Source organism: Clupea harengus, chromosome 22 (assembly GCF_900700415.2).
Source record: "Clupea harengus chromosome 22, Ch_v2.0.2, whole genome shotgun sequence".
NCBI lineage: Eukaryota > Metazoa > Chordata > Actinopteri > Clupeiformes > Clupeidae > Clupea > Clupea harengus.
In genome coordinates this window covers 8500474-8514829 of record NC_045173.1, presented here as the reverse complement: position 1 = coordinate 8514829, position 14356 = coordinate 8500474, and positions in this window count along the sequence as shown.

Below are 14356 nucleotides of genomic sequence, written 5' to 3'. Positions count from 1 at the left end.
TTCCACTCTTTATATCCTCTTATCTTTATCATGCTTCCATTTCAAGGATGTACCACTAGGTTATGATAGGTTGGGTCACTTACATTTTTAAAAAGAGATATAAAGAAAGGGCATGAAAAAGCACTTTACTGTTGTCATGCCACTTCACAACATTCTCTTTTAGCAATAGACATACATTCAAACATCCAAGACATGTTTCTCTGAAAAAGCATGCTGCTTATCCTATTTAATTTCACCAGCACTACATTTCACAGGTTCTCTGTGATTTACTGTGTTTCCTTTATGAGTCAGGCTTGTTCAAAACAACCTTTTAAGCACCGTCATAGATATCCCATCTCCCTACTGCAGCCACAACATCACTCTTCTTTACTACCATTAACATCCTTTTGGCAAAATGTGTGTTGGTGAATAACTTAAATATGATGAGTATGTACAGATGCCGAGCCTCTCAACTCTCCAAACAGCGACATTTGCAGGCAAAGCATATATCAGCGTTGCTGTCTGAAAATGATCTCTCCTCTGTTTGGGCAGCAGAGACAGAGGTATTATTTGTGCATTCTCAGGAAGGCATGCTAATTGGAAGCGTTGATCCACCACCCCACGGTTCAGCGTTTTGTTTTTAAGCTGTGTGTATTTTGGCCAGCCCACCCACTAGCCGCAGCCATTTGCCACATGGCACCGCAGAGAGGCATGAGGCACTGCCGCGCCACACTATTTGATGACCAGACTCCCCTGACGCAGAACAAGAGCAGTTCCTGGCAGTGTGCGCAGGAAGAACGGAACACCGACCTTTCAGGGAGAGCTGAATCAGTGGGGGCACAGAGAGGAGCCCTCTCATGACAGAGACTCATTAAAAGGTGTGTGTGTCTGTGTGTGTGTGTGTGTCTGTGTGTGTGTGTGTGTGTGTGTGTGCATGTGTGTGTTTGTAGGGGGGATTAATACTTCACCACCACCCTGAAATCAAGCCTAATTAGGCCCTAATTAATACTCAGAATGGAGATCAAAGTATGAGCAGTGACTAAATCACTGCCAGCACTTCAGTCATCCCTGATCAGTCCAGTAAAGCCACGGCCATTTCTCTGTTTAGCTTTTGCTCCCTGCGATATGCTCCAAGTTTCATATGAAAGGCAATTGTTAAAAAAAAAAGATTCAGTCTGTTGGCAATTGTATTACTTTACTTGTGAAGCTAGTAATTCCCCAAACACCCCCCCTGTCTTTTATCTAGTGCTCCACTGGTTTGGCATGCCTGGAACATTCCCCCTAACATGAACCCTCTCATCAGAGTTTAACTGTAACCATGCCAAAGACAAGTCCTCGTAGATGCCTTGTGCTGTCATATGACTTCATTGTATTATTCCAATGACATAACTTTGTCATTCTACCACTGCATTAATTATCATGACAGTTCATATGATGTTTGATGAAATGACGGCTTATGACTTTGACTGTTTGGACATCTGCCATTATGAGAGGCATCAGGACAATTACCGATAATGTGACTCTGTTGCCACCCTGGTTATTGTGTCATGGAATATTATGATGATTAATGACAGGACATAGCACTTGTAAAATAATTCAGAGGAAAAGTAAATATCTATGTGCACAGACAAAGGCACATGAAATATAATGATTCGGTTAGACTTGGGTCTGTGGCCTATTAACTCCTCAGACACTGTGGAAGGACCATTCGCCAGCAGGAGTTACACACTTGACACCACCATCCTTGTTATTTCTTTTAGACACTCTCAGTTTGTCAGTGGCTGTGACACGGCCGTGGCGTGATGACAGTGTATCATTTCTGAGTCATCACCACCCTGACCACAGTGGTTTGCTGCGAAAAGGTCGAAGTCTCTGCACACACAGATATCTTTTTCCATTACTTCACGGCTGATATCTAAGCAGGTCTATAAAACTTATTTTAAAAATAAAACTTAAACTTAAAAATGTAACACCACTACATTAAAATGAGCTTATAAACATGCAATTACAAGTGTGCCTAAAAATAATAATTCAGGATCTATATCAAGTCTTTTTTTTTTATAAATCCCATATTTGGTCTAACCACTGTGATTTAAAGTATGTCTTAACCAAAACATTATGAGAATCCAGCACATACTGTGATGAATACTCTTTCTCACATATCATAACTCTTAATAAAACCAGCCTCAGGGTCGGTTTCCCTGACCACAGCAAATGATGCTCTGAAGATGCTGCAGCATTTAACACAGATAACACAGTAATTGCAACACCCATAATTCTGTTTCTCCAGTTCTGAGTCTTATCAAAGTAATCTGCAGTAGCTCTCTCTCTCTCTCCTCACTCAGTCTAATAGAGATGACTGAGGGAGACCTGTGCCAAAAATACATTAAAGAGGAAACCCTTGCCACAGTCCTGCATTTTCAGATCATAAATCCTGCTGTGCCTAAACCCCCCTCTCCCCCTCTCCCCCCCGCCCCCCCCAACTTATAATGAAATGGAAAGGGTGATGCTGCACTGACCTGACTGGTTGGCAGCTCCCACCATCAAGAATCATGCGAAGCCTTGCATCAGCAAACCCTGAGTGCAATGAGCAATGAGAGCAATTAGAAGAATGAGTCCTAGGCTCTGGCAGATGGGATATGAGGAGAGTTTCAGTGGCCCGCCTTCAACTTGGCATCTCAGCCCAGCAGAAATCGCAGGCAGACATGCAAGGCAATCGTACCAAAGGAAAAATGACGTTTACAACACATTAATGTACGGATTTGAATTCACTCTGCACACTGACGCAGGCCTCCATTACCTGTGTGTGCTGTAGCTTGTCACGGTTCCACTTGGCTCTCTGTCTGCCTCACTGCCAGTGGGAGGCCCAGAAGATGACCAACACAGCACACACCATCTGGACAAACAGGTCTCCCAGACCAGGGCAGTTAAATACGATGCTAGTAAAGGAGACAGTGATGAATAAAAAAAATAGGGCATTCTAGCTGAGGACGGTCATCTCTAATAAACAGTGTTACAATTTCGCCTTCGTGTTATAATAAGGCTGCAATGATTTGGAGGACTTTTACACAAAAATCAATGCTTCCATTACAGTGAGTGGTCCTAATTTGTAAGAACAGTGATGGAGCTGCTTTGGAAGAGGTCAGTGATAACGAGGTCTTTTTGCACAAGATGTCGGGAAGTCTGCATCTCCTGGTTGTGTGGATGTCTGCAAAGTCTCAGTAACTGCTTTTGGAAGAGACGGAAAAGGTGCTGCTAAGATCGCCCTCTCCTTGAAGCACAAACTTTAATGAGGAAACAACATGGTGCTCTCGCCGGCAGACTGTCATGTGAACAAGTACCCTTTAGCAAGGACTGAGGTGTTAATGTATTTTTCTGATGGTTGAGGTGTAGACAAAAGCTGTGAATGCTTTTCAAAGCATCCAAGGGCCACTTCAAAGGTCTGAGTCAGGAGAGATATAGCCCATTGCATGTGGCTGGAGAGGAGTAAGGACGTCAAAGCCAAGATTTCAGAGAAGCTTGTGAGTGGGAATGGAAGCACACAGGAAACAGACCCCAGTAAGATTAAAATGGCGCTCTTTTTTGTCATGGGCTGTTCCCCTTTGAGGAAAAGAAAAGAACAAATGAGTCAGATGAGCTCTGATGTTGTCTCTGCTCTGAGGTGGAAGGTGTTACTATGGTTACCAGGCTCCAGGAAAGTCGGTAAGTGCATGAGGAGACCAGGCATCTCATGCGTGTCAGGTGCTGGGTGCCTTGCCCCAGGGGCTTTGATACACACTTACACCCATACCATTTCCCATCCACACTCATATACACACCCAAGGCAGCTGTCTCTCCAGTCCCATCACCAACCAGCCGATCTGAGCAAACTATAGTCCATCTCCTAACAACAATCTCCTAACACCTAAAGGGTTAATAAAGTTGATCTTCCGATACATTTTCAGTCCCAAAATGTTACGGCTTCGGTTAATTAGGTGCAAACAACTAATGAAAGTGTGGTGGTGCTAAAAAGCATTACATGAAATATATATGTAACCGAATTGTGACACATTTCCCTCAAACATGTACTTTCCTTCTGGGCTGTTCCTATGAAAGTAAGGATTTAAAAATCAGCATTGTTTTGATTTGGGCAGAACTGTCCCTTTAACCATTCATTTTGTGTAATCCTCTCCTATGTTTAGGGTTGGGAGAGGTGGAGGGGTAGGGGGTGGTAGATTTATGGAGTTATGTGTTGAGCTGGGGATGGCAGTGGGAGGTGAGGGGTATAAAACTGTACACCTTCCCATTTTACTCCACACCGTTCTTCACAAGAAGAGAGGCACTCTGCCAGAGTAGAGGGCAAAGCACAACAAAAGAAAAACCTCTTTAAACAAACGCACAAATCAAACACAGCTCCAACCGTCCACTGAATGAATAAAGCATGAATGTGATTAGTGCTGTGTACCATAAGTAGCCCAGGCAACCATTCAAGCCCCTTTAACACAGCCCAACACACTAGGCCTTTGAATGAGTTAAAAGGATCACTCGCTAATGAAGATAACAGCAGAATCTATCTGGCAGTCCGAAAGGTAGAAAGACCTGTAGCCTAAAGGGATTATCCTTCTCAGTACCTCCTTCTTCTCATCTGCGGAAGGTGGGAGTGAGAGCAATGGCCACACGTCGCCAAACTACAGTAAAGCAGTATATGAGCCCAACTTGAGGTGTTCTTTAATTAGCATTTAAACAGTACTAGACAAATACAGGAATGACTTACTAAATGCATGGAAAAAATGCATGGAAAGCATACCATGTCACTAACGAAGTGGTAAAAGTTACTCAGTTAGGAGCTTTCCTAAGCATAATAGACTATATGACTGCAGCCCTGGGGTGGGTTTCACAAAGCCTTCTTAACACCACGTAATTCATAAGTTATACGAATACGTCAAGGTGTTTTACTAGAATGTCCTTAACTAAGGTGTACCTTCTTTAAGATCATACTTTCACATGATTGGACCCCTCAACACAGTTTTCAGATAAAACAACAGTTTTAGAGTCTAAAAATGTTGTGTTAGTGTCCAGATGTATGCAGTGACTGTGATGCAAGACTAAGATATGTGTTGCATTTCATTTTGTGCCTCATTAAAGAAAAAGAAAAAAACTTCGGAATAAATTAATTAGCCATTCATTTTTAATCCCTTGCAAATATAAATCCATGAGTAACATCTAGCCTTCAGCTGTCCTTATTTGGGAACTTTTTTATTTTGACTTGCATAGTATTTGTTGTTGATGTTCTGTCCAATAATGAACACCTGCAATCTGAGTCATGCCCATCATACTCATCTCACACATACATGAATGACAATAATCGATTACAAATACATGGATTCAGCCTCTTAAAGAATACGTATGGAGGTTTAAGAGGGGTTTGGGAAACACTCTGTAAACACATTTAATAAGGTATACCTTTCAAGTCTTCATAAAACACTAAGAGACACTTTGGAAAACCACCTCAGATCTAAAGCAGCTGGATACATTTGCTCTGAATGCTTCAGCGTACACCCACCAATGTTCTGGAGGTAACTATTCATTTATTCCGTCGGACGGCCCTCCTACACATGCCATAAGTAATCCACATAAGAAACCTCTCCTGATCTAGATCTTAAAGCTGTAACAAAAAAAGACCCTGTCTTCATCTTCTCATTCTCAAACAAAGGCTGTCTGAACCACCAGTGATATTAAATAATGCAACAAACGATTAAGGATCCATTTAACAAGACCTCATTCATCAGCCAGAGATTAAAATTCACACTGTTATTTTTCCTGAGATTGATACAGATGTTACAAGGGGGCAGACATAGGGGCTTTCAGCAGACACAACTGAGAGGGAAGAGAAATGGTTTTCAATAGGCCTGCTGTTGGATTACCTATGATTGAAGTACTTCAAACCCGCATCAATAAAAACAATGTCCAGCGAAAAAAACACCTGATGCAGTATCAGCGTGCAACAAAATGTAATTGCTACCATTTTATCAGGCCTGTGAACAGGTTCTCTGATGTTCACTGGAAACATTATTTGGGCAGCAGAAATGGGTTGTCTCCTGGTTGACTCCTTCTATAATGATGCCCTGGTGTTCATTATGATATGCAGAATAACACTGCTAAGATGGGGAATGAATGAACTCTGTGCTCCGGAGGAGTCAGTTGGTCCTGCAATCTCCATGGAGACAGTGACTAAGGAGATGCTTCTCCATGAAATAAATATTGACCTTGCATTATTAACCCTTACAGTGTGCATGTATGTGTGTGTGTGTCTGTGTGTGTGTGTGTGTGTGTGTGTGTGTGTGTGTGTGTGTGTGTGTGTGTGTTGAAGGTGGGCATATTATGATGTGGGTGGTAAACAATTGCTCATGTTTATGAACCTTAACATCCCTTGGTTATGTGTGTGTGTGTGTGTGTGTGTGTGTGTGTGTGTGTGTGTGTGTGTGTGTGTGTGTGTGTGTGTGTGTGTGTGTAAAAGAGAGAGAAAGAGAGAGGGAGAAAAAGAGTGAGAGAATATGTAGGCCTATAGTGTTTTGCTAGCATGTCAAGGGTAGAGGAGAAATGAACTGCGAAGACTGCCTCTTAACACTGCAGCAGCCATGGTTCAGTGAGCATCTGTTCTGTTCTGAACCCTCAGATTAACTCTGTTGTTTGTGCACTGAACACTGAACATCAACACTGCAAGCTCATAAACGTCACATATCAGCTATCAGCTCAGAGTGCTTTCTCTGCCTGGGCATAATGAGGTTGAAGGCAAAGACAAGTTGGTTTTTTAACTACGTCTGTAAAGACAGAATAGTAAAATGAAAGTTTGATGAAAGAAGCCATACTACAGCATGGAGCCCTGCAGTACCTGAACCACTGTCAGTTTGCACCTTGACAGACTATGGGGTCATTTGAAGATGGCCACATGATGACATGGTTCATTTAATATAAAACTCTATGAATCAGCGCTACAAGTCTGAGACATTACACACAGTGTCTGTTTTTGACTCAGATTCAACAAGTTAGACAGCGCTTACAAGAACTTGTCCAAAATCTGAGCTGAAAATCTTGAATGGGAATGGCAGTCAGACTGTGCTTATCCAAGCTTCCAGCTTACGTCAGGGACGCCCTATTCCGTCCTCTCCTCCCCACTATGACTCACCATGGTCCCATTCAGTCTCAAACATCCACAACACACAACACTGGCCTTCACACATCACACATGTAATCCCCCACAGACAGACAGAGAAAACATCTCGTTTTTCCCACACAACTTGCAAACATCCCCTCTGTCTCACACTGTTATCTGTGAGGGCCCTTGAACGGGAGCGAAAGCATGTGAGAACACAGGGAGGGTCGGCGTCACCAGACCGTGGTGCAGGGGCAGGGGCTGAGGGGGATCTGTGAGGACCGATGAAGCAGGAGGGGCTCTGTGAGGACCGATGAAGCAGGAGGGGCTCTGTGAGGACCGATGAAGCAGGGCCCGATAACTGGCGACGGATGGACAGGCCTCTCAGAGCTCTGACTGGCTCCAGAGCGAGGAGGCTGGGTAATGAGTATGTAAACTAATTAGAGTTTAATAAGGGAAAAGACTGCTGAAGAGGGCTTCAACCCCCACCCCCTCTCATCACCCTCCTCCACCATCCACCTCTCTCTCACGTTGAACAGATGGAGGCTTCTGGCTTTCTCTTATACTCTCTCTCTCTCCCTCCGCCCCCTCCCCCCCCCCTCTCTCTCTCCCTCTCTCTCTGGCTCTCAACACTCTGGCTGGGGCTAATTATAGAATAGAAAGACTACAGTAGAAAGGGACTCCATTGCATCTGATTGTCCCCTGGTGCACATGTGTCTGTTTGTGAGCATGTCTGGGAGTGTGTGGGAGGTGTGTGGGACACAGGATGTGACAGAAGTGACAACATCTTTACTGAGTGTTGTTTCTTATAACAACAAAACAGAGAGAACCAGCATTTGCATTGAATGTTGAAGGGTTGGGGATATGAGAGAGAGAGAGAGAGAGAGAGAGAGAGAGAGAGAGAGAGAGAGAGAGAGAGAGAGAGACAAGGCATCACCAGATGGCATTTACAGCACAGTAGTCTCTGAGTCAATGAGCTTCATTCATTGTGGTGGTAAAATGTCCTTCACCCCCATTTTCAATGAACATAATGGCCTACCCATACATCCTAGTCTGAACACTCAGAACAGTACATTTTGGCTCTGAGTACAGTCTCTCCTTCCCTATGTTTATTATTCACTCATAGCCTACATGAAAGAGTCCTGGCGTCTTTCATTAGGTGAAGTTAAGATAGCAGTTAGTTTTCTTGGAGGAGTCCAACTTCAAAAGCCACACAAGGTGAGCCTCCATGCGGATACGCCCTGTTATCGCAGCAGACTATCAACTGTGAACAGAGGAATGAAAGGCAGCACCTGTGCTCTGTAAACACAGCGCCATAGAAACAACAGCGCAGATGACCGTTTGGAGAGGAACGGACAGGAAATTAAACTTCCAGAGCAAATAAAGCCTGGCGCAGCTCAGGCCCCCAAATGCAATTAGACTCATCACAGCCAGTCTCCCCCCACACTACTGCACAGAGTAGAGCACTGACAGTATCCATCTACACACCTCATCTGCCTCAATTTACAGGTTACATCAGGAAGAGGTGAATAGACATAGGGCTTGCATTGCATTGATGAAGCAACCAGATTAGCAGAGATTAATTCCTGGCACTAGACTTCCTAGTGCCTGTCTGGCACCAGCCCTGTGGTATGTTTCTAATGCACAGTCACTTCTTTGCAGTCAAAAAGCAACAGACATGCACCTTTATCAGCTGAGTAGCCAGCTTTAACCATCTTTGTCAGCAAAGACATCTATCAAAAAAAGTATCCATAAAAACAATAAAAAATGAAAAAGAATATCAATACATCTAAAAAATCCTAGGTACGGCCCTGAATGTTTGTTTCTGCCCCTGAATCTCCTAATGTCCTGGCAACTGAAAACCTCAGCCAGAGCTTTTTCGTCACCTTCTTTATCGCACAGACAGAGTCCACTCTGATGAGAGTTCAGGGCCTCGGAGTAGTGTGATTCTGTCAGCTCAACTTCATCAGCCCAGGGAGTGCAGGACACCGAGGGTGGGACTGTGCTGAATTGACCTAATAGTTTCCTTTACAGACATTCATAAATATGGTGAGTCACGTCCTATGGTTCCTGGCAAGGTCAGGGGAAAACAAAGGGAGTCAGAGGCAGTGGGTAATGAGATGACCACAGCAAGATCACACCCACTGCATACCACTGGCACGGCATGGCCCAGTGAATCAGGAAAACACAAAACATTTGCAAGGCCAAGCAGCTCCTGTGATACGTCAGACAACAACAGACTCGACCACAAGCAGCTTACAACATGGCAGCAACTCTCTGTTGAATGCAAAACGTATCACCCGTAAAATGTTGATGAGATGAGTCAGTCTTCTTCAGATATCTCCCCCACCGTGAGCTTGCTGTGTCAGTGCAATTCCCCTGCTTAACCACGTAAGGTTAAGGTTGAGGTTAAGGCACTGGGCAGACGGTTTTGTTAAAGTGACTTTTTTTTAAGTTTAAAACATTAACGATAGTTCAAACAAAAGTTAAATCTTTATGCACAGAACAATATTATTAATAATAGATTATAATAAAACATGGTCCACAATGACAATAACAAAACAAAAGTATAACAAAAAATGATAACAAAATTGTAGGCACATGTAACAAATAAATAGCATAGATGGGTTTTTGAAGAGGTGGGTGTTTAAACACCTAAATGTTAAATATACCAAGGATTTCACTAGCACAGACAGAATTGTGTCGTTCATTCCATCACTGAGGGACCACGGCTACTTTTAATGTAGCCATACTCATGGCCACAGGGAAAGCTACAGGAAGAACATTCCACCATTTCTTGAGAAAGGTTTGCATTCTTGACTGTATCCTTTTACACTGGCATTTCTTATGACATAAGAAGGGAGAAATGACTCATAGACAAATGTATCAATTCCAGCCGTCTACAAGATATAAATAAAAGGTCCATCATGACTTGACGCTATGAATGCACTCTTGTCTGTGTATAGTCAGAGAGCACCTGTGCTGAGTGTCTGGTGTTGTGCCTCCCACACGTCTGACACAGCTAGCTTTCGCATCAAGGCTACGACCACGAGGCTCCCACCACCTCTCAGTGTCCCTGGTTGCTGTGGCCTTCTTGTCTTTGCCATGTGAACAGTACTCTGGAGCTGTGACATGGGCAGTCAGGTGACTCTGGAAATCAGCCTTCTCAGCATGGAAGCCACCATTGTGGCACACAGGAACAAGCTCTTTGATTTCTGAAGTAGCTCTAGTTCATTCAGTTTCAACCGTGATTACAACATTATGAGGGTATTTGCAATTGTTCAGCTATTTAAAAAACAAACAAACTCCCCAACCTGGTATTCCTGATCGATTAATATATTGTTACTACAATGAAACAGCTGCCATGTATTTATAAGAATGACTATTCCTTGGTATTCCTAAATATGAATTTATTTTTTGAAATATATAGTATGGAATATCTCGTGATTGGTGATTGGCGACCTTAACTTTCAACAAATAATCTTTCTTGCTGATGCCATTGCATAGATTGCAATGTATTGCATAGATGCCATCAGAGAGGCCCAATTCTGAATGATATGAAAAGTCCTACTGTGAGTGCTCAGACCTGAGATGAACCCATCCTCTTCAGATGTCTGTGGAAGACATTATGTAATGGTTGTATACTCTCTCTCTTTCTCTCTCTCACTCTCTCGCTCTTCCTCTCTCTCTCTTCCTCCCTCCCTCTCTCTCTTCCCCTCTCTCTCTCTCTCTCTCTCTCTCTCTCTCTCTCTCTGGCGGATCTCTTTAGGAACATGTGGAGCTCATCGGAATACATAATAAACTCCCCTTTGTTAGTTTGCGGAGACAGAAGCGTTGTCAACCGACGGAAGGTGAGAGGAGGAGGTCCTGGACAAAAAGCAAACACAAAGAGGCTCCATTGACAGCTGGACCGACAGAGGCTGTGGGAAAAAGACCTTGGAGATCTCGTGTGAGAGGACTGAAGGCATGGGAGGGATGCCAGGGACTGCCATAAAGGACGACATCAAGGAACCCACTCTCAAAACATCTGCCTGCCATTGAAGAGCTGAAGAGAGGAAACCTGTTTGTTTCACAGAAGGCGGTATGACAACTGTGCTGGTTCACATTGTGAGAATACTGTTTTAACAAAATGTAAGAAGGACAAAAAAAAACATCTATGACCAGTCTTGACCAGTCTTGACCAGTCTTTTCAATGAACATTTTTTTGTAGCCTACATGTAGGACAATCTTCTGTATTATAAAGGAATCATGAAGCATGGAAGAATCACAGTAATTTTGAAGTTTAGGTTTTAACCTTTATATGAATGAAAAAAAAAGACCAAATAGAGGCACACAATGCGATCACGCCCAGTTCTCTTAAGCCACACATCTGGTTAGGAGCTCTTTCTGTGGATATGAGAGTTCCCTGTAGCATGCTCTAGTAGTAGAAGGAAAAAAGGGCTTGTGTGTCTTGTTTGCTTGAAATAAACACACACCCTCATTTCACCGGGGGGGGGGGGAATACACACAAGTGGAATCTAACAAGCAAGATGATTGTTTCTGAGAAATGTCATAAATCTCGATCTCAACTAATTGATTCCCCTTACTGGCGAAAAAAAAAGGGAATGAACATGGAGTGACTGTTTAAATGTGAACTAAATTTATTGGCAATCAGTTCGGCAGTGGGTGTCTTTTGTCTCAGTGTCTTTAAAATATGCTGCTCCCAAAGCGCGATGGAAGGCAATTGTTCTCTTGGCAAGCCATCAAGACGTCCTCTTCAGTTGGCAACGCATCCACCATACTGAGAAACATAACTGATCCTATCAATAATCTTAAGTCATCTGGGCTGCCTTCCACCAAACACTCAGTGTCTCAGGAGCACAGGATTTCTCTGCTATTGATCAGCGTAACAAATCACACACTCATCAGAGCAGCAGCATCACATATCACATATCACATATCAAAGCATAGCCCCAAAGTGGCCGGAGCAGTAACTCAGGTGATTTGTGTGTCATCATAATGCTTACTGTAAGCACAGAGAGCACTTGAGATCGTTTCTCATATGCAAACCCTACGACACATGGACTACATCTTTCATGAACGAAGATGAGAGTGTGATAGGTTTCTTTGACACATGACTTTGATATATGACCTTCACGTAACGTTCTGATTAACAGTCACACCAGATGGATAGTTTGGAGTTAAGAAATAGTGTCTAGTATTTTAAATCAGTCAGATTCTCATGCACTGCTGTAAAATCATGGAATTTACAATGGACCAGGAGGAATTACAACCTTTAGGCAGCATTAGAAAAATCTCACACAAGCACCCCGAGCCGTATCTCTAGCTTGCAGCTTCACTCTGTTTTATAACCGTGTACTCATGGTGTGCCAAACTCAGGTCAGTGGGCAGAGTGAGGAGTTGTTGTGTAACCGGTAAAAGTATGGCCTTCCACTGAGATGGCCTTAGCTTCTTTCACACAAACCCTTCCCTTATAGAACACTCCAGAACCATCAGTTAAGAGTATTCAAGGGTGCCTGTGCAAGGCTGCAGCATACAGACAAACACAGACTGTTGCAGACAGACAAGGATGCAAGGAAGAGAGCTAAAGAACGCACTGCTCCTGTCAATGTGGCACACACAACACGTTACCCCGAAGCTGCAGTAAGATGATATTAAGTAATAAAGACAGCACCATAGTGCTATCATTGTGTAATAACATCTGTGTGAAAAAAGGGCACATCCTTTAAAGTTTGCCTAGTAATGGCCAGGTAAGCATGAACGTTTGGTAGAGTTTCTTCCTCTAACATCCCTCCGAATCACTGTATGTGTGTATTATTCTGCTCTTAACTACACATTCAGACTGCTGTCATTATCACCAGACCATTTTATAGTCATGGAAGGCAGAACTCAACACTTTCCTGACTTGATCTTTTCTGAAGAAATGTAAAGACGGTTTGATTCACATACACCAACAATTATCAAACGTAACAGATTAACACAAAAAGGTTTTCACACTCCCCTGCCAGTGTTAGATTGTGTATCTTTCCTTGCTTGGTTTGTAGCCCTTTAACTGTCCATACACACACTGGAACATTGACGCAGCATTTCTGGACCAGACCAGCCCATGAACCTTAGTTTGAAGCGTGCCAACACAAGCGAACAGGACAGACCCTTGTGAGCAGTGACATAACAAATACATCGTAGAGGTGGGCCTTTTCCATCAAGAGAGAATTAATGTAATACTCTGCACATGAAGACAAAAAGGACTGCCAATACTCATAAAACAGTCATCCATGAGAAATTATCAGAAGATCTGCATTTTTTCTGGACGTGTATAAACGAATGAGCCCTGATTCTTAACCTGCCTCTGTTAGCATAGTGCATCCTGATAAAAACTGAGACGAATGGTGAGTGAGCCATCTGCAGTAGATCACTCATCAGGGAGGACTGAAGAGTGTGAAGAGTGCAATACTGTGGGAGTGATATGGCAGTGCATCTGGAAAAAAGCCTCTGCCTTTCTCCAATGTCTTTGTGTGTGTGTGTGTGTGCAGTGCCGCTGCTAGCCATTTTGGTTCCCTAAGCATAACTCCTTTATGATGCCCCCCCCCCCGAGAAAAAAACTTTCTTCCAGGTGTGCGAGCGCGCGCCAACAGCTGACCAACAATAATGGAAATCGCAAGGTTTCATTAGCCATACCTATTCATTTCAGGGTAATTTTGGCAAACCACTGCTGTACTTGCTTGGATGTATTGTTCATAGTAATAGTCATGACAATTATTACAAGTTTCTCTCAAATTTCATGTTGTTTTCTTGAAATAGCATTAGACCAAGGCTGCCCAATTTGGGGCCCGCGCTCGATTTGTTTTGGCCCGCGCCCCGATCAGAATCAGAGTCAGAACGTCATTCGTAGCATTTTAACCCATTTCGAACAGGGCCTCACCGTCCTATGTAACTCAGACTGGTTGCAGTTCACTGCCTGGCCACAGTTTTAACATTGTTTTAGATGGGTCAAGGGGGGGGGGGGGCGCTATTTACCTCTTGTCAGATCCATAACTTTGCAGCTAAAGTTGTGATTCCTGGTTGCTATGGTTATCTAGCTAAGGCTATGGTTAGCTAGCTAAGGAAACTTTTAATAACAAACGATTTCAATGGAAGATTTCCGTTTGCATGAAATGATAGCTAGTTATCTAGCTAATGTTATAGTCTGCTCGATTTAACTTCTACAATTATAATGGGTGCCTGTGACACTTCGTATGAACAAGT